This window comes from Lithobates pipiens, unplaced genomic scaffold (genome assembly GCF_037356315.1).
Source record: "Lithobates pipiens isolate NorthernLeopardFrog02 unplaced genomic scaffold, aLitPip1_a1.2 Scaffold_27, whole genome shotgun sequence".
Taxonomy (NCBI): domain Eukaryota; kingdom Metazoa; phylum Chordata; class Amphibia; order Anura; family Ranidae; genus Lithobates; species Lithobates pipiens.
The window spans coordinates 15293053-15311610 of record NW_027507788.1 but is presented as its reverse complement, the minus strand read 5'-3'; positions in this window follow the sequence as shown (position 1 = coordinate 15311610).

Here is an 18558-nt window from a genome sequence, read left to right as displayed (position 1 = left end):
AAAGTTCTTATAAGGACTGGTAACTTGGTATAGGGTGCTACGGTACATAGGCCTGAGTGCGTTACAGTCTGCTGTTCTGTAAGGACCGCTATCGGTCCACAATACATAGGGTTGCCGTGCACTACTGCTGACCGCTGCCCTATACTGCAGCAGTCCTTCAGCGGTATAGGGACTGACGCACAGTCTGCTAAACACTAACACACAACCTGCTTGGTCCACAAAAGTTTTTATAAGGACTGGTAACTTGGTATAGGGTGCTACGGTACATAGGCCTGAGTGCAGTACAGTCTGCTGTTCTGTAAGGACCGCTATCGGTCCACAATACATAGGGTTGCCGTGCACTACTGCTGACCGCTGCCCTATACTGCAGCAGTCCTTCATTGGTATAGGGACTGACGTACAGTCTGCTAATCACTAATACACAACCTGCTTGGTCCACAAAAGTTCTTATAAGGACTGGTAACTTGGTATAGGGTGCTACGGTACATAGGTCTGAGTGCGTTACAGTCTGCTGTTCTGTAAGGACCGCTATCGGTCCACAATACATAGGGTTGCCGTGCACTACTGCTGACCGCTGCCCTATACTGCAGCAGTCCTTCATTGGTATAGGGACTGACGTACAGTCTGCTAATCACTAATACACAACCTGCTTGGTCCACAAAAGTTCTTATAAGGACTGGTAACTTGGTATAGGGTGCTACGGTACATAGGCCTGAGTGCGTTACAGTCTGCTGTTCTGTAAGGACCGCTATCGGTCCACAATACATAGGGTTGCCGTGCACTACTGCTGACCGCTGCCCTATACTGCAGCAGTCCTTCATTGGTATAGGGACTGACGTACAGTCTGCTAATCACTAACACACAACCTGCTTGGTCCACAAAAGTTCTTATAAGGACTGGTAACTTGGTATAGGGTGCTACGGTACATAGGCCTGAGTGCGTTACAGTCTGCTGTTCTGTAAGGACCGCTATCGGTCCACAATACATAGGGTTGCCGTGCACTACTGCTGACCGCTGCCCTATACTGCAGCAGTCCTTCAGCGGTATAGGGACTGACGCACAGTCTGCTAAACACTAACACACAACCTGCTTGGTCCACAAAAGTTTTTATAAGGACTGGTAACTTGGTATAGGGTGCTACGGTACATAGGCCTGAGTGCAGTACAGTCTGCTGTTCTGTAAGGACCGCTATCGGTCCACAATACATAGGGTTGCCGTGCACTACTGCTGACCGCTGCCCTATACTGCAGCAGTCCTTCATTGGTATAGGGACTGACGTACAGTCTGCTAATCACTAATACACAACCTGCTTGGTCCACAAAAGTTCTTATAAGGACTGGTAACTTGGTATAGGGTGCTACGGTACATAGGTCTGAGTGCGTTACAGTCTGCTGTTCTGTAAGGACCGCTATCGGTCCACAATACATAGGGTTGCCGTGCACTACTGCTGACCGCTGCCCTATACTGCAGCAGTCCTTCATTGGTATAGGGACTGACGTACAGTCTGCTAATCACTAATACACAACCTGCTTGGTCCACAAAAGTTCTTATAAGGACTGGTAACTTGGTATAGGGTGCTACGGTACATAGGCCTGAGTGCGTTACAGTCTGCTGTTCTGTAAGGACCGCTATCGGTCCACAATACATAGGGTTGCCGTGCACTACTGCTGACCGCTGCCCTATACTGCAGCAGTCCTTCATTGGTATAGGGACTGACGTACAGTCTGCTAATCACTAACACACAACCTGCTTGGTCCACAAAAGTTCTTATAAGGACTGGTAACTTGGTATAGGGTGCTACGGTACATAGGCCTGAGTGCGTTACAGTCTGCTGTTCTGTAAGGACCGCTATCGGTCCACAATACATAGGGTTGCCGTGCACTACTGCTGACCGCTGCCCTATACTGCAGCAGTCCTTCAGCGGTATAGGGACTGACGCACAGTCTGCTAATCACTAATACACAACCTGCTTGGTCCACAAAAGTTCTTATAAGGACTGGTAACTTGGTATAGGGTGCTACGGTACATAGGTCTGAGTGCGTTACAGTCTGCTGTTCTGTAAGGACCGCTATCGGTCCACAATACATAGGGTTGCCGTGCACTACTGCTGACCGCTGCCCTATACTGCAGCAGTCCTTCATTGGTATAGGGACTGACGTACAGTCTGCTAATCACTAATACACAACCTGCTTGGTCCACAAAAGTTCTTATAAGGACTGGTAACTTGGTATAGGGTGCTACGGTACATAGGCCTGAGTGCGTTACAGTCTGCTGTTCTGTAAGGACCGCTATCGGTCCACAATACATAGGGTTGCCGTGCACTACTGCTGACCGCTGCCCTATACTGCAGCAGTCCTTCATTGGTATAGGGACTGACGTACAGTCTGCTAATCACTAACACACAACCTGCTTGGTCCACAAAAGTTCTTATAAGGACTGGTAACTTGGTATAGGGTGCTACGGTACATAGGCCTGAGTGCGTTACAGTCTGCTGTTCTGTAAGGACCGCTATCGGTCCACAATACATAGGGTTGCCGTGCACTACTGCTGACCGCTGCCCTATACTGCAGCAGTCCTTCAGCGGTATAGGGACTGACGCACAGTCTGCTAAACACTAACACACAACCTGCTTGGTCCACAAAAGTTTTTATAAGGACTGGTAACTTGGTATAGGGTGCTACGGTACATAGGCCTGAGTGCAGTACAGTCTGCTGTTCTGTAAGGACCGCTATCGGTCCACAATACATAGGGTTGCCGTGCACTACTGCTGACCGCTGCCCTATACTGCAGCAGTCCTTCATTGGTATAGGGACTGACGTACAGTCTGCTAATCACTAATACACAACCTGCTTGGTCCACAAAAGTTCTTATAAGGACTGGTAACTTGGTATAGGGTGCTACGGTACATAGGTCTGAGTGCGTTACAGTCTGCTGTTCTGTAAGGACCGCTATCGGTCCACAATACATAGGGTTGCCGTGCACTACTGCTGACCGCTGCCCTATACTGCAGCAGTCCTTCATTGGTATAGGGACTGACGTACAGTCTGCTAATCACTAATACACAACCTGCTTGGTCCACAAAAGTTCTTATAAGGACTGGTAACTTGGTATAGGGTGCTACGGTACATAGGCCTGAGTGCGTTACAGTCTGCTGTTCTGTAAGGACCGCTATCGGTCCACAATACATAGGGTTGCCGTGCACTACTGCTGACCGCTGCCCTATACTGCAGCAGTCCTTCATTGGTATAGGGACTGACGTACAGTCTGCTAATCACTAACACACAACCTGCTTGGTCCACAAAAGTTCTTATAAGGACTGGTAACTTGGTATAGGGTGCTACGGTACATAGGCCTGAGTGCGTTACAGTCTGCTGTTCTGTAAGGACCGCTATCGGTCCACAATACATAGGGTTGCCGTGCACTACTGCTGACCGCTGCCCTATACTGCAGCAGTCCTTCAGCGGTATAGGGACTGACGCACAGTCTGCTAAACACTAACACACAACCTGCTTGGTCCACAAAAGTTTTTATAAGGACTGGTAACTTGGTATAGGGTGCTACGGTACATAGGCCTGAGTGCAGTACAGTCTGCTGTTCTGTAAGGACCGCTATCGGTCCACAATACATAGGGTTGCCGTGCACTACTGCTGACCGCTGCCCTATACTGCAGCAGTCCTTCATTGGTATAGGGACTGACGTACAGTCTGCTAATCACTAATACACAACCTGCTTGGTCCACAAAAGTTCTTATAAGGACTGGTAACTTGGTATAGGGTGCTACGGTACATAGGCCTGAGTGCGTTACAGTCTGCTGTTCTGTAAGGACCGCTATCGGTCCACAATACATAGGGTTGCCGTGCACTACTGCTGACCGCTGCCCTATACTGCAGCAGTCCTTCATTGGTATAGGGACTGACGTACAGTCTGCTAATCACTAACACACAACCTGCTTGGTCCACAAAAGTTCTTATAAGGACTGGTAACTTGGTATAGGGTGCTACGGTACATAGGCCTGAGTGCGTTACAGTCTGCTGTTCTGTAAGGACCGCTATCGGTCCACAATACATAGGGTTGCCGTGCACTACTGCTGACCGCTGCCCTATACTGCAGCAGTCCTTCAGCGGTATAGGGACTGACGCACAGTCTGCTAAACACTAACACACAACCTGCTTGGTCCACAAAAGTTTTTATAAGGACTGGTAACTTGGTATAGGGTGCTACGGTACATAGGCCTGAGTGCAGTACAGTCTGCTGTTCTGTAAGGACCGCTATCGGTCCACAATACATAGGGTTGCCGTGCACTACTGCTGACCGCTGCCCTATACTGCAGCAGTCCTTCATTGGTATAGGGACTGACGTACAGTCTGCTAATCACTAACACACAACCTGCTTGGTCCACAAAAGTTCTTATAAGGACTGGTAACTTGGTATAGGGTGCTACGGTACATAGGCCTGAGTGCGTTACAGTCTGCTGTTCTGTAAGGACCGCTATCGGTCCACAATACATAGGGTTGCCGTGCACTACTGCTGACCGCTGCCCTATACTGCAGCAGTCCTTCAGCGGTATAGGGACTGACGCACAGTCTGCTAAACACTAACACACAACCTGCTTGGTCCACAAAAGTTTTTATAAGGACTGGTAACTTGGTCTGTCTAGGGTGCTACGGTACATAGGCCTGAGTGCAGTACAGTCTGCTGTTCTGTAAGGACCGCTATCGGTCCACAATACATAGGGTTGCCGTGCACTACTGCTGACCGCTGCCCTATACTGCAGCAGTCCTTCATTGGTATAGGGACTGACGTACAGTCTGCTAATCACTAATACACAACCTGCTTGGTCCACAAAAGTTCTTATAAGGACTGGTAACTTGGTATAGGGTGCTACGGTACATAGGCCTGAGTGCGTTACAGTCTGCTGTTCTGTAAGGACCGCTATCGGTCCACAATACATAGGGTTGCCGTGCACTACTGCTGACCGCTGCCCTATACTGCAGCAGTCCTTCAGCGGTATAGGGACTAAGAGTTTTGTCACAGGGTGATTTAAAAAATGACAGGCAGAGGAAGAGGCAGGCCCTTCCGCAGGGGTGGTAGGGGTAGGGCAGGAGCAACAGCCTTGAGCCAAAGTGGGAAGTTGCAGAAGGTGCGTTCAATTACTTTAAAGGACGCACCAGACTTGGTTGAGTGGCTCACTCAGCCTTATTCTTCTGCACCCTCCTCATCCTCTCGATCTGCACCCTCTTCTTCACTCTCTGCTATGTGCACCCCCAAAGACACTACCACCAACAACACCACCACCACCACATACCTTCCGCTTGAGTGCAAATGGGGGCCTTCATGCTCCAGTGTTTTAATAGGGACCCCCGTATAAAAAGCATGAGGGTCAAGGACCAGTACTGGGTGGCAACGTACTTAGATCCCCGGTACAAACACAAAATGGCGGAAATGTTACCGCCGTCGCAGAGGGCTGTCAGAATGCAGCACTTCCAGGCCTTGCTTCGAGAAATGCTGCATTCTGCTTTTGCGTGCGCTGGCAGAGGAGCAATTCCCACTCCCAGAGAAGGATTTGCGGGTACCAATCCAACAGCGCCTGCAAGAAGAGGCCGGTTTGAAGATGTGTTGGTGACTTCGGATATGAGGTCATTCTTTCAGCCGACCCATCGACAGGTGTCATCCGGATCCAGCATCAGGGAACGCCTAGACCGTCAGGTGTCCGACTACATTGGGTTAACGGCCGATGTGGACGCTCTGAGGAGTGATGAACCCCTAGACTACTGGGTGGGCAGGCTTGACCTCTGGCCAGAGCTTGCCCAATTTGCAATCGAACTGTTGGCTTGCCCCTCATCCAGTGTCCTGTCCGAAAGGACGTTCAGCGCAGCAGGGGGGATTGTGACCGATAAGCGTACTCGCCTAGCTCACGACAGTGTTAACTACCTCACATTTCTAAAAATGAATGAGGCATGGATCTCGGAGGAATTCAACACATGTGATCAGTAGACCATGTATATGTCTATAAACAATTTTTGGAATCAAGCACACAGACCTTCTTAATTCATTTGGCTCACTTCCCTGACCCAAAAAAGCACACCGTACTATATGCCCCTACCCTCCTCTTTGAAGAGGTTGAGCGGTGTCATATTTCTACTGGGGCTGCTTATTATGAGGGGTTCCCACCATCCCTGTGCTGTGCTGACTTCCTCCTGGGTGTTCTTATTATGAGGGGCTCCCACCATCCCTGTGCTGTGCTGACTTCCTCCTGGGGGTTCTTATTATGAGGGGATCACACCATCCCTGTGCTGTGCTGACTTCCTCCTGGGGCTGCTTACGGTGCTGCTGTCAGCGCTGTATGTCACGGAGCTGCTGTCAGCGCTGTATGTCACGGAGCTGCTGTCAGCGCTGTATGTCACGGAGCTGCTGTCAGCGCTGTATGTCACGGAGCTGCTGTCAGCGCTGTATGTCACAGAGCTGCTGTCAGCGCTGTATGTCACGGAGCTGCTGTCAGCGCTGTATGTCACGGAGCTGCTGTCAGCGCTGTATGTCACGGAGCTGCTGTCAGCGCTGTATGTCACGGTGCTGCTGTCAGCGCTGTATGTCACGGAGCTGCTGTCAGCGCTGTATGTCACGGAGCTGCTGTCAGTGCTGTATGTCACGGAGCTGCTGTCAGCGCTGTATGTCACGGAGCTGCTGTCAGCGCTGTATGTCACGGAGCTGCTGTCAGCGCTGTATGTCACGGTGCTGCTGTCAGCGCTGTATGTCACGGAGCTGCTGTCAGCGCTGTATGTCACGGAGCTGCTGTCAGCGCTGTATGTCACGGAGCTGCTGTCAGCGCTGTATGTCACGGAGCTGCTGTCAGCGCTGTATGTCACGGAGCTGCTGTCAGCGCTGTATGTCACGGAGCTGCTGTCAGCGCTGTATGTCACGGAGCTGCTGTCAGCGCTGTATGTCACGGTGCTGATGTCAGTGCTCTGTATTACGGTGCTGCTGTCAGTGCTCTGTATCTCCTGCACCCTCTTGTTTGCCTACCCTGGTCCCTGACCTTCCCTCTCCTCCATTGCCTTCATTAGCTCCATAGTCCTGAATTGTCAGAACAATTTCCCAAATAAAAAAAAAATGCTTGTAGTTATCGATCCCAAATTCACCTCATACATGTATTATGCTATTGTCCAGGTGGTGGGACTACGTGCTACCCCCTAATAATTACCCCGTGGCCGCAAATTCGACCTAAAGGTTTGCGAAATTCGCCTCCCATTGAAGTCAATGGAGCCCGCGGCGAACGGTCGTTTTCGCGAACGTTTGTGTCCGTTCGCGTTTCGCGTTCGCGAAACGTCCCGTCGGAAGTTCGTCCATCACTATAAGCGAGCACTTACCAGTTAGGGTGGGACTACAGCTTGCAAAACCTTCCGCCCGAAGGTTTGCTCACCTGCCGACACCAGATCCACTCTGTAGTGTTTAACAAAGGTGGAATAGCTGGACCATGTTGCTGCTTTGCAGATCTGTTCTGGCGTAGCTCCTGCTCTTTCTGCTTGGGAGGCTGCCATAGCTCTAGTGGAGTGTGCTTTAATACCCACTGGGATTTCTTTCCCTGCTGCTGAATAAGCCTGCTCAATGGCTACTCTGAGCCACCTAGCAATAGTGCGCCGGGACGCTTTACAACCTTTCCTGGCCCCGGAAAACAACACAAATAAGGAATCTGACCTTCTGAATGCCTTGGTCAGTTCCAGATAGTGTAGGATACATCTCCTAACATCTAAATAATGAAATCTTAATTCCTTCTCACCGGAGGGATTGGGACAAAAAGAGGGCAAAACAATTTCCTGGCTTCTATGAAAGCTGGATGCCACTTTCGGCAAAAAGGCTGGATCGGTCTTTAAAACTATCCGATCCGGAAGAATAACACAAAAAGGAGCCCTGACTGATAAGGCCTCCATCTCACTGACCCTCCTGGCCGTTGTTACTGCTACCAGGAATACTGTCTTCAGAGTAAGCTCTCTCAGAAAACACTCCTTCAAAGGTTCGAAGGGGGGTCCAGTTAAACTCTGCAAAACTAAAGATAAATCCCATCTGGGAAAAGACAGACCCTGGACCGGTCTCTGTCTGGACAGGGCCCTAAAGAATCTGACTACCCATGGATTGGTAGCCAAATGATCCTCCAGAAAAACACTAAGGGCTGATACTTGACCTCTAAGGGTACTGATGGATAACCCCTTATCTGCCCCACGTTGTAAAAATTCCAACACTGCGGAGGAGCTTCGTACAGAGAAAGAGCTCTCTGCGCACCACTTGTTGAAACGTAACCAGACCCTTTCATAGATCTGGCGAGTTTCCTTCTTCCTACTGTCCAGAAGGGTAGAAACTAGTTTCTCTCAGAATCCTTTAGATCTTAACAAACCCTCCTCAGTAGCCAGGCCGCTAACTTCCACTGGTGTACCTGTGGGCATAGGACTGGCCCCTGAGAGAGGAGATCGTCCCGAAGGGGCAAGAGCAGGGGAGGTTCTATCGCCAACCGTTTTAGTACTGAGAACCATGCTCTCTTTGGCCAATGTGGAGCCACCAGAATCAGAGATGTGTTTTCCATCTGAAACTTCCTCAGAACTGCTGGCAACAACACTGGAGGTGGGAAGGCATAGCAAGTTCCGAAATGCCAATCCTGGCTCAAGGCATCCACCCCTAGAGCTCCCTCTCCCCTTTTTAGGGAGAAAAAACAGGGGGTTTTTGCATTGTCTTTGGACGCGAACAGGTCCACCTCCGGAGACCCCAATCTCTTTACTATGAGATTGAAGACCTCCTGGTTGAGAACCCAATCGCCCTCCCTCAGCTTCTTTCGGCTGAGAAAATCTGCTACTACGTTTTTCTCTCCCCTCAGGAAAACGGCTGAGAGCGAAAGGGTGTAGGTCTCGGCCCAGGACAGAATCTCTGTTGCTAAAGACAACAGGGTTCCGCTTCTGGTGCCACCCTGTTTGTTCAGATAGGCCACTACGGACGAATTGTCCGACCTCACCTGAATGTGGTGACCCTGAAGCTCCTTTTTGAAGAATCTGAGGGCTAGTCCCACTGCCCTCAATTCTTTCCAATTGGACGATCGAGTCAACTCGTCGTCTTCCCAAGTGCCCTGGGCTAGACGGGAACCCAGATGTGCCCCCCAACCTTTTCCACTTGCATCTGTGGTTACTACCCGAGAAACCGGGATGAGCCACAGACGACCCTGCGACAGATTTGTCACTTTCCTCCACCACCAGAGGGATCTTTTTACCTGGAGGGGAATATGTACCAGGGTGTCTAGGGCCTCCTGACTGTGGTCCCACACCCCTAGGATGAAGGTTTGTAGGGGACGAAAGTGTAGCCCTGCCCACTGTACTGCTGGAAGGGTGGATGTAAGGAGACCTAGTACTGACATCAGAACCCTTATGGAAACCAGCTGGTTGTTTTGAAGAGAGGACACCGCACTGTCCAGTTTTTGTACCTTTTCTTTTGGCAGAAAAACTCTCAACAGTGTTGAGTCCAACAGAAAACCTAGATAGGAGATCTGTTGTGAGGGGATCAGGCTGGATTTTTCCAAGTTCAGAAGCCACCCCAGGTCTGTAAGGACCCTTTTGGTTAGATTGAGATCCTTGACCAACTGAGCTGGGGATGCTGCAAACAGAAGCAGGTCGTCCAGGTAGGCAATTACACATACCCCCTGGAGCCGAAGAAAGGCCATGGCTTCTGCCAGGACCTTGGTAAAAATGCGGGGTGCAGAGGATAGCCCGAATGGCAGGGCCTGAAACTGAAAATGTATTGTTTCCCCGCCCAGATCTATGGCAAGGCGTAGAAACTTCTGCGAGGCCTCCGCTATAGGGATGTGCAAATACGCGTCCCTTAGGTCCAGAGACACCTAGAAACAGTTGTGGGGCAGGAGCGCTTTTACTGAAAAGATCGATTCCATGCGGAATCTCTTGTATGTCACTGAAGCGTTTAGAGGCTTTAAGTTCAGAATCAGCCTGAACTTCCCTGAGGGTTTTTTTACTATGAAGACGTGAGAATAAAACCCCCTTCCCTCTTCTGCTCTCGGGACCTTGCGAATAACATCCTGATTCTCTAACTCCCTCAGAGCTTCCAGCAAGGCCTCGGCCTTTACCATGCACCTGGGTAGATGCGTGACAAGGAGCCTTTGAGGGGGTGGTCTTAGGAATTCTAAGAGGTACCCCCTTCTTATTACCCCTAAAATAAATTGATTGGGGGATATTGCTTCCCACTGTGGAAGAAAGGCCCCCAGTCTTCCTCCCACTGTAGTTGGACTGTCACTGGGTTTTACTGGGCTGGATAGGAGGGCGAAAAATCGCCCCTCCTCTGCCCCTGCCTTTTTGGGGCCAGGTTTTCTTTTTTGTCTCTGGTTTAGAGGTTTCCCTACGCCCCTGCGGACGAAACCCCTTCTTTGTTGGTACAGGGATTTTTCGTTTGAGAGGAAAGGACTTTTTCCTGTCCGCTGTCCGGTCTAGAACCGTCTCTAGCCCTGGGCCAAAAAGGAGGTCCCCCGTGAGGGGAATCCCACAAAGTTTTATCTTGGAGGCATTATCCCCTGGCCATGTTTTTAGCCAGAGGGCCCTTCTGGCCGAATTGGCTAGAGCCGCCGTTCTGCCCGACATGCGGACGGACTCAGCAGAGGCATCTGCTATGTAAGAGATCCCTCGCAGCATAGTAGGGAAGGAAGACAGAATGGTTTCCTTATCTGTACCTGCCTCAATATGTTGTTGGATCTGTGAGAGCCAGTGCTCTAAATTGCGAGCCACAACTGTAACTGCCATTTCAGGCTTAAGATTGCCAATGGCCGAGTCCCACGTCTTTTTAAGCAGAGAGTCAATCCTTTTATCCATGACATCTGCCAACGCCCCCATGTCTTCAAACGCCAAGTCTGTGTGTCTGGAGACCTGGGAGAAAGCGGCATCCAACTTGGGACTTTTATTCCAAAGGCATGCCGGGTCCTCTGAAAATGGGAACCTTCTTTTGAGGGATCTGGATAAAAAGGGTTTTCTCTCCGGATCCTGCCACTCCTTTTTAACTGTTTCCATTAACACATCGTGTACTGGAAACACCCTTCTCTTTGGCTCCCCCAAACCAGAATACATTTGGTCATGCAGGGTAAGGGGCTTTTTATCCGTCTGGATACCGAGGGTTGTATAAATTGCCTTTAAGAGGTCCTCTACCTCATCAAGGGATAACTTATATCTGGAGGCTTTCCTGGACCCATCCTGGTCCCCCTCGGAACCCTCCTCGGAATCAGAAGAGGAACTGTCTGGAAGTTCCCTATCTGTCCCTGAAGGGCCTGCAACCTCTGTCCCCCCTACACTAGGGGGTTGGACCGGGGCAGAACTCTGTGCTAGAGGTGGGGTTGTATCCTGGGGAGATGGACCCGTGGGAAGCTGGAATTTTTCAAAAAGGGACCTAAAAGAAGAGAAGGTGGACGAGAGCTCTTTAACTGAAGCTGCTAGTCCTGACTCCTGTTCAGATTCCCTTTCCCTAACAAGGGAGTCAATACAGCCTTTGCACAACACCTTGGTCCAAGATTCCCCTAAAATGTCCCTACAGGAGGCACACTTCCTTCTAGAGCTATGCGTAGACCTAGTCTTTTCCGCAGCTTTCTAAAAGAAAGGAAAAAGAAAAAACAGAAAAAACAGAGTCAATCAAAAGCTCTGGATACAACCCTGGGAGTGCACTAGACCCTTTTTATAAAACGAAGGGATCTGCGCCTCCCCTCCCCCCTGGCCACCCAGGGGGTCTGCCCCCCCACCCATGATAGAACCATACATTGGGGTGGGGGGATCCTAGATAAAGAGAACCCCTCCCCAGGGCGCTCTTACCTTAGGAATGCTGGAGACAGAGTCGGTCGTTTGAGCCTCGGCTTCCGACATGACTGCAGGTGGCTGCTTAACACCGAGTTCCACGCTGCCTGCGCGCGTTCTGAACTCATCTCCAGCTGGTGCCCGGCCCTCCTATCAGCTCCACGACCCGGAACCGGAAGTCGATCGAGGTCAAGCCTTCGTTTTCCGCCGGATACGACGTCGCCCGTCGTTCGGCCCGCTCGGTTCAAGAAAAAAAGGAGGCGGACTGTACCCCCGTACAGGGAAATCATCCGAACGGCTTGCCAGCTGCGTCCCTGTAGACGCGATAGGAGTCCCCCACGACCTGAAGCTGCGCTCGACTCGGAAGGGGTGGCAGTACCTGGTGAAGGTAAGTAAACCGTTCGTCCCGTCCGACACGCGGACGTTGGTTGTGAACGGTTTGAACCCGGCTTTTTTTAAAAACGAAGCCCCTGCTTCTATCCACCGGGCTCTTTAACGTCAAAATGGCCACAGCCTCCCCGACTGATCGGCCTAGTTCCTTGCACAGTGTCTCCCCGCCGGAGGAAACACTAATAACTGAGGTCCGGCAGGGGAAGTAAGAATTTATGGGCTGGCGCAGTGTTTCCAGAGGAAGAGGAGGAGTCTATCTCTCATAGTGGCTGTCCTGAAAGACGATTAGGGAAAAAAACGTACGACCACTTTTTTTTTTTTTTTTTACCAAAAATATGTAGAAGAATACGTATCGGCCTAAACTGAGGGAAAAAAATGTTTTTTTATATATTTTTGGGGGATATTTATTATAACAAAAAGTAAAAAATAATGCGTTTTTTTCAAAATTGTCGCTCTATTTTTGTTTATAGCGCAAAAAATAAAAACCGCAGGGGTGATCAAATACCACCAAAAGAAAGCTCTATTTGTGGGAAAAAAAGGACGTCAATTTTGTTTGGGAGCCACGTCGCACGACCGCGCAATTGTCAGTTAAAGCGACGCAGTGCCGAATCGCAAAAAGTGGTCTGGTCTTTGACCAGCAAAATGGTCCGGTCTGAAAGTGGTTATTGTTTTACTACGGTCATCAATGCAAAATGTACTGTATAAACAATAAACACAATAACAAATTCATTATACCACTTTTGTACTTTGATATTCTTGATTTTATAACTTGAGGTCTAAACTCAAAGTTGACAGAGCACCCTCCAGTAAGGCATGAACGGTACAGGTGAGCCATGATGTTTTTTTTACAAGGTGTTTATTGCTGTGTGTGTCCCCACCCGGAGAATTCTAGACAGAAACTCATTATCTCTCCCTTCATAAATTCCAAAGTCATGTGTGAACCTTGTATTCATCCCACAAAGTTTATAGAACTTCCCCACATGCCTGGCACAGTTACAGTGGGGATATGGTTTTATGATAAATCTGCCTGTGAAATGTGTGAAGGACTCATCAAGGCTGACTAGCAGCCTAATTTTGTGAAGCTCATCATATGTGGGGTGTCTTTGGGGAGGGCACAATGAACTGTCATCGAAATAAAAAAATTTTTTTTAGGTGGACATACTGAAGAATGGCGACCTGGCCAATAATATTGGCCAAAAATTCAGAACGTGAGAAATCGGTGACGTCAGGGGCGGACTGACAACTCATGGGGCCCCCGGGCAATAGGAGATTATGGGGCCCCCGGGCAATCGGAGATTATGAGACCACACAGTATACACAAACACACACACACAGTATACAATCACACTGTATACTCATACATGTACACACAGTATACAAATACATGTACACACAGTATACACAGACATGTTTCTATTGGCTGAGAAGGTACTGGAGAGGTGGGGCAGCTATAATCTCAGGATTTTTAGACCAAAAGGATGTCAGTAAGGGACATTTCAGAGACAGATGTAAATAAAAAACACAGATTTTTACATACTGTCCCTGGTTTTATTGAGGTTGGCAACCCTGACGGGTCCCCTAGTGGCCCGGGGGGGCCCTCGGGCAGTGCCCGAGTGGCCGAATGGTCAGTCCGCCCCTGGGTGACATACAACCAGGGCAGGACTTACCATTGGGCTTGACTGAGCTCAAGCCCATGGGCCCCGCCCAATAGGGGGCCCCGCAGGCCCCGCCGAGATACATAGCCAAATGTAGTCGGCTCGGCTCGGCTCACAGTCCCGCCCTATGATGGACATAACACAGGGACTGGGCGTGACTGTGAGCCGAGCCGAGCACTCTCGGCTACTCTTGGCTCCGTTGGGGTATGCGAGAGGACCCGAGAGCCGTTGAGAGAACCCGAGAGCCGCTGAGAGGACCTGAGAGCCACGAGAGCCCCCGAGAGCCATTTTTAAACTTCAAGACTGCAATGACAAGGCTGCAAATGACAAGACTACACTGACAAGGCTGCAATGACACTGGACAAGGCTGCAGATGGACACTGATAAGGCTGCATTGATGGGCATTTAAATGTAAGTTTTTTTTTCCCTTAAACTTCCCTCCTAAAAGTTTTTTTCCTTAAAATTCCCTCCTAAACTTGGGGTGCGTGTTATACTCCAGCGCGTGTTATACGCTAATAAATACGGTAATGTATAGACAGTAGGGCCCGAAAGTGACTCAAGCCCTGGGGCCTCCCACCACCCTGAGTCCTGCCCTGCATACAACACATAGGATGAGCCGAGAAAACGTCCAATAGCCAGTGCGGCTCCTTCTGCTTGATTCAGAGCATGCGTGTAACTTTTGCGCGACGGCGACTAAACAAAAAAAAGAATCTTCTGTATCACCTGTTGGCAATTGTTCCAATGCACACGTCGGGCGGGCTTTTATAAACGGAAGATATGGAGCCGGACCTTGTGGTCGGTGTACTCATTTGATGGTTGGTTGCTTTGGAGGTAAGGAGCTTGTGATTGTTTGCTCCGCATGGTGTCTTTGCATCGGGTATTCTAAGCTTTGTTAGGGTTGTCTTTCTGGACATTGTGTATGATCAATTTTTTTTTTTTTTTTGTTTAGTCGCCGTGGTGTATATTTCTTTAGGAGAACCTTGAACCTCTGCTAGTCTGGACTTTGATCTATGGACTGAGTGTTTGGGAATACTAGCTGCTGGTGATTTTATGGTTTTATTTGAAGAGAGGCCCTCTAGTGGCCAATATTAGTTTTTTTTTTTTTTGTATATTATATTTGGCTGTCTCATAGGTGGACATGGAAGTATTTGATATAGCCCCCATGCCTTGTTGGATGTGTACTATTTATAATTTTTTTTATATTATTACTAATTTGGTGCTTTTTCCGGGAACTTTCAGGTTGCTGCCTGAGCCTTCACTTCTATATATTTATATTTAACTTGAGGGTGCTTCTTGGTCCGGCAGCTGTAAGTATCTCTAGCCTATGATGTTTGGGGGGGGGGGGGGGGGGTTGATTATTGTTTAGGAGATTGAATACCATAACGGATATTTTAATTAGATAACTATTTTGACAGATATATCTTGTTGAATGCTACTCCCGGATTTCGGGGCTGTACAGGCACCATCCACTTGTCCCCTAAATTCTATCTAAGGGTGATACACCTCCTCCAGAATACGGGGCCTCCTTTCTAGGCTGGCCTGACTTGGGCTATAAGTATGTAAGCGAGTCTGATTCTTAGTAAAATTATGATGGAATATTTATTGATAATGTAAATATAGTGTAATATTTAGAATCTATACTTGAAGGATTTGACTTGTATACCTCTGCTCTCCCATTGTTGGTCCTTCTAGGTAAGTGGTTCTCAACCAGGTTTCCGTGGAACCCTAGGGTTCCTCCAGAGGTTGCTAGGGGTTCCTTCAGCATTGGGCCATTTCTGCCTCTTGGATAAGTTCCCATTCACACCATTGATATTTTTAGCTATCTGTAAGGAGGTAATTCTTCCGAATGACCACAAGTGTAAGGACCATTCTTCCCACTGACCATCACACTAATGCATCATGAGTTGTAGATTTCTAATTTTTAGTAGGGTGTTCCCCGATACCGGAGAACTATTTCAAGGGTTCCTCTGTACTGAAAAGGTTGAGAAAGGCTGTTCTAGGTTCTATAGTCGTATTTACCTTGTTCTGAGGAAGCCAACGGCGAAACGCGTCAACCAGTATCTATGATTTTGACTACAAAAGTATATTAGAACATATGTTTTTTTTTTTTTTTAAGGAATTTTATATGTATAGTGTGGACTTTGTATCAATAAAATTTAAAATGTATTACAAATTGTTTGTTATATCTTGTTCAGGTACCGGTATAGTCCATTCTCAAATTCTTTCCCCTTTTTTTTGCTTACATCACAGGTGATATAATTTGCTGCTCAGCGATTGCAGTATTCTAGTCTGCATCTCCCTCAAGGTAATACATAAAACCTGGCCTGTTAGTGGGCCCTGAGGACAGGGTTGATGACCACTGCCATAGAGTCCCCGTGGAGAGATATCAAAACAGAAGTTGGGGAAAAGGGAACCCTTCCAACCTGAGAGACCTGGGAGCAGTTGGAAGACAGTCCAAAATTCCTGTAGAGAGGTTTAGGAAAACTCATTGATGGTTACAGGAAGCCATTGATTTCAATTTTTTTTTTTTGTCCAAGGGGTGTGCTACCAAATATTACAATTGAGGGTGCCAAAAATTTCGTCCAGTCCATTTGGTTTGGCGTGGAATGTGTCAGATTTGTTTTTTTGTTTCTCCGCTTTTTTTTTGTGTCATACCAATGCAAACAAAAGAAATAAACACGAGGATGCCCAAACATTTGTAATTGCAACAATTTTGTGGGTGAAGTAGAGCATTATCTGACAGGAATGCAGCGGTGACAATATTTTTGGCCATGACGGTACAGCCGTGGCCAAAATAATTTTCATACCTCAATGATACAGGCTCATTTATACAAAGGTGATAAATGAGTGACTTCCAAGGAAAAACATAATAGCAGCTGGGCAATTTGCAACGTGTTCCTGAAATATTTTTTCTGTTAATATTTCCATGGCGTGTGTGATGTGGATGGGTGTGGTTATGTAATTTTGGGGTGTGGCCCCCTTTGCGTTTTGACATCATTTAATGCCATTTTGTGGGCCTGCAACACTTCCTTGCTGTCCACAGAGGTTCTCATCCATGTGACATATACACTAAGTCTGCTGCTTCTGTTGGCTCTTCCTGGTGTTCCCCTGGTCACCTACCTGGTACCTGGCACCTTACATCAAATCCACGTTGAGGGGCTTGCTTACCCTTGTGTCGGGGCTGGGCTCAGCCTTTCCTTCTCAGAGCTGGCCGCTCAGCTGTCGGCTAATTGCCAGCTCCTATCTCTCCATGGTTACTCAGCTGTTGATGATATCTTGCTCGTCAGTCCTGTCTACTTAAGCCGTCCAGCTCAAAGGGTCTATGCCTTCGCCTTGGTCAACATCACAGAGACTATCTCCTGCGTTCCTGTTTAAAGACTTGCTTTGCTGACATCCCTTCTGTCTCCAGATTCTGTTTGCTGTTCCACTACATTGATCCCCGACTTCTGGATTGGCTGACTATCCGTTACGGTTACTTAATTTTGGCTATGTTTTGACTATGTTTTGTTCTTTTTACTTTTATTATTAAACAAGTGTGATTTGACTGTACTTGTGTCTCGGTCTGATTTCATGGTTTCTGACAAATTATAAGTTACAAGCAATCTCTGGAACAAATCAAACCTCTGGCTCATTGCCAGAATAACATTGTCCCTTAACAGGGTGTCAGGGTTGGGCTCAGCCCTTCCTTCTCAGAGCTGGCTCCTCAGCTGTTGGCTAATTGCCAGCTCCTATCTCTCCACGGTTACTCGGCTGTTGATGATATCCTGCTTGTCAGTCCTGCCTACTTAAGCCGTCTAGCCCAAAGGGTCTCTGCCTTCGCCTTGGTCAACATCACAGAGACTATCTCCTGCGTTCCTGTTTAAAGACTTGCTTTGCTGACATCCCTTCTGGCTCCAGATCCTGCTTGCTGTTCCACTACTTTGATCCCTGACTTCTGGTTTGGCTGACTATCCGTTATGGTTACTGAATTTTGGCTATGTTTTGTTCTTTTTACTTTTATTATTAAACAAATGTGATTTGACTGTACTTGTGTCTCGGTCTGATTTCATGGTTTCTGACAAATTACAAGTTTGCATTTTTCAGTTCATGACCAGCCAAGGCTTGGATCCCTACATCCCTTCTGGCTCCAGATCCTGCTTGCTGTTCCACTACATTGATCCTTGACTTCTGGCTTGGCTGACTATCCCTTCTGGTTCCTGAACTCTGGCTATGTTTTGACTACGTTTGTTCTTTTTACTTTTATTATTAAACAAGTGTGATTTAACTGTACTTCTGCCTCGGCCTGATTTCATGGTTTCTGACACCTTGACCACCTGGAAAGTTGCCCCCTGCTGGAGACTTATTGATACGCTTTTTAAAAACTTCCGGACCGCCTAACTGGAAATGTACGTCATTATTTTGACGATAAATACCGGGCACATGGCAGCAGCTAGCTGTTATAACCCAATATTTTTTTTAAACAGCAGGGTGTCCGGTATCCAATAAAAGTGGCTCCAGGGTTTTATTCACCGCGGGATCACTTTTATAGGTGGTGGGAGAGGTGCCCCTCCTGCCACTTTTCGGTTGTTACTCGATTACCGGATCCATCGGTAAAGGGGGAAACTATCCTATCCCCTGGAGCGATGGGCGAGAGGTCGAGTGAAGGCAAGATGGCCCCCACTCAACTCTATGCCCTTAGAGGACCAGAACAACGTGCTCCA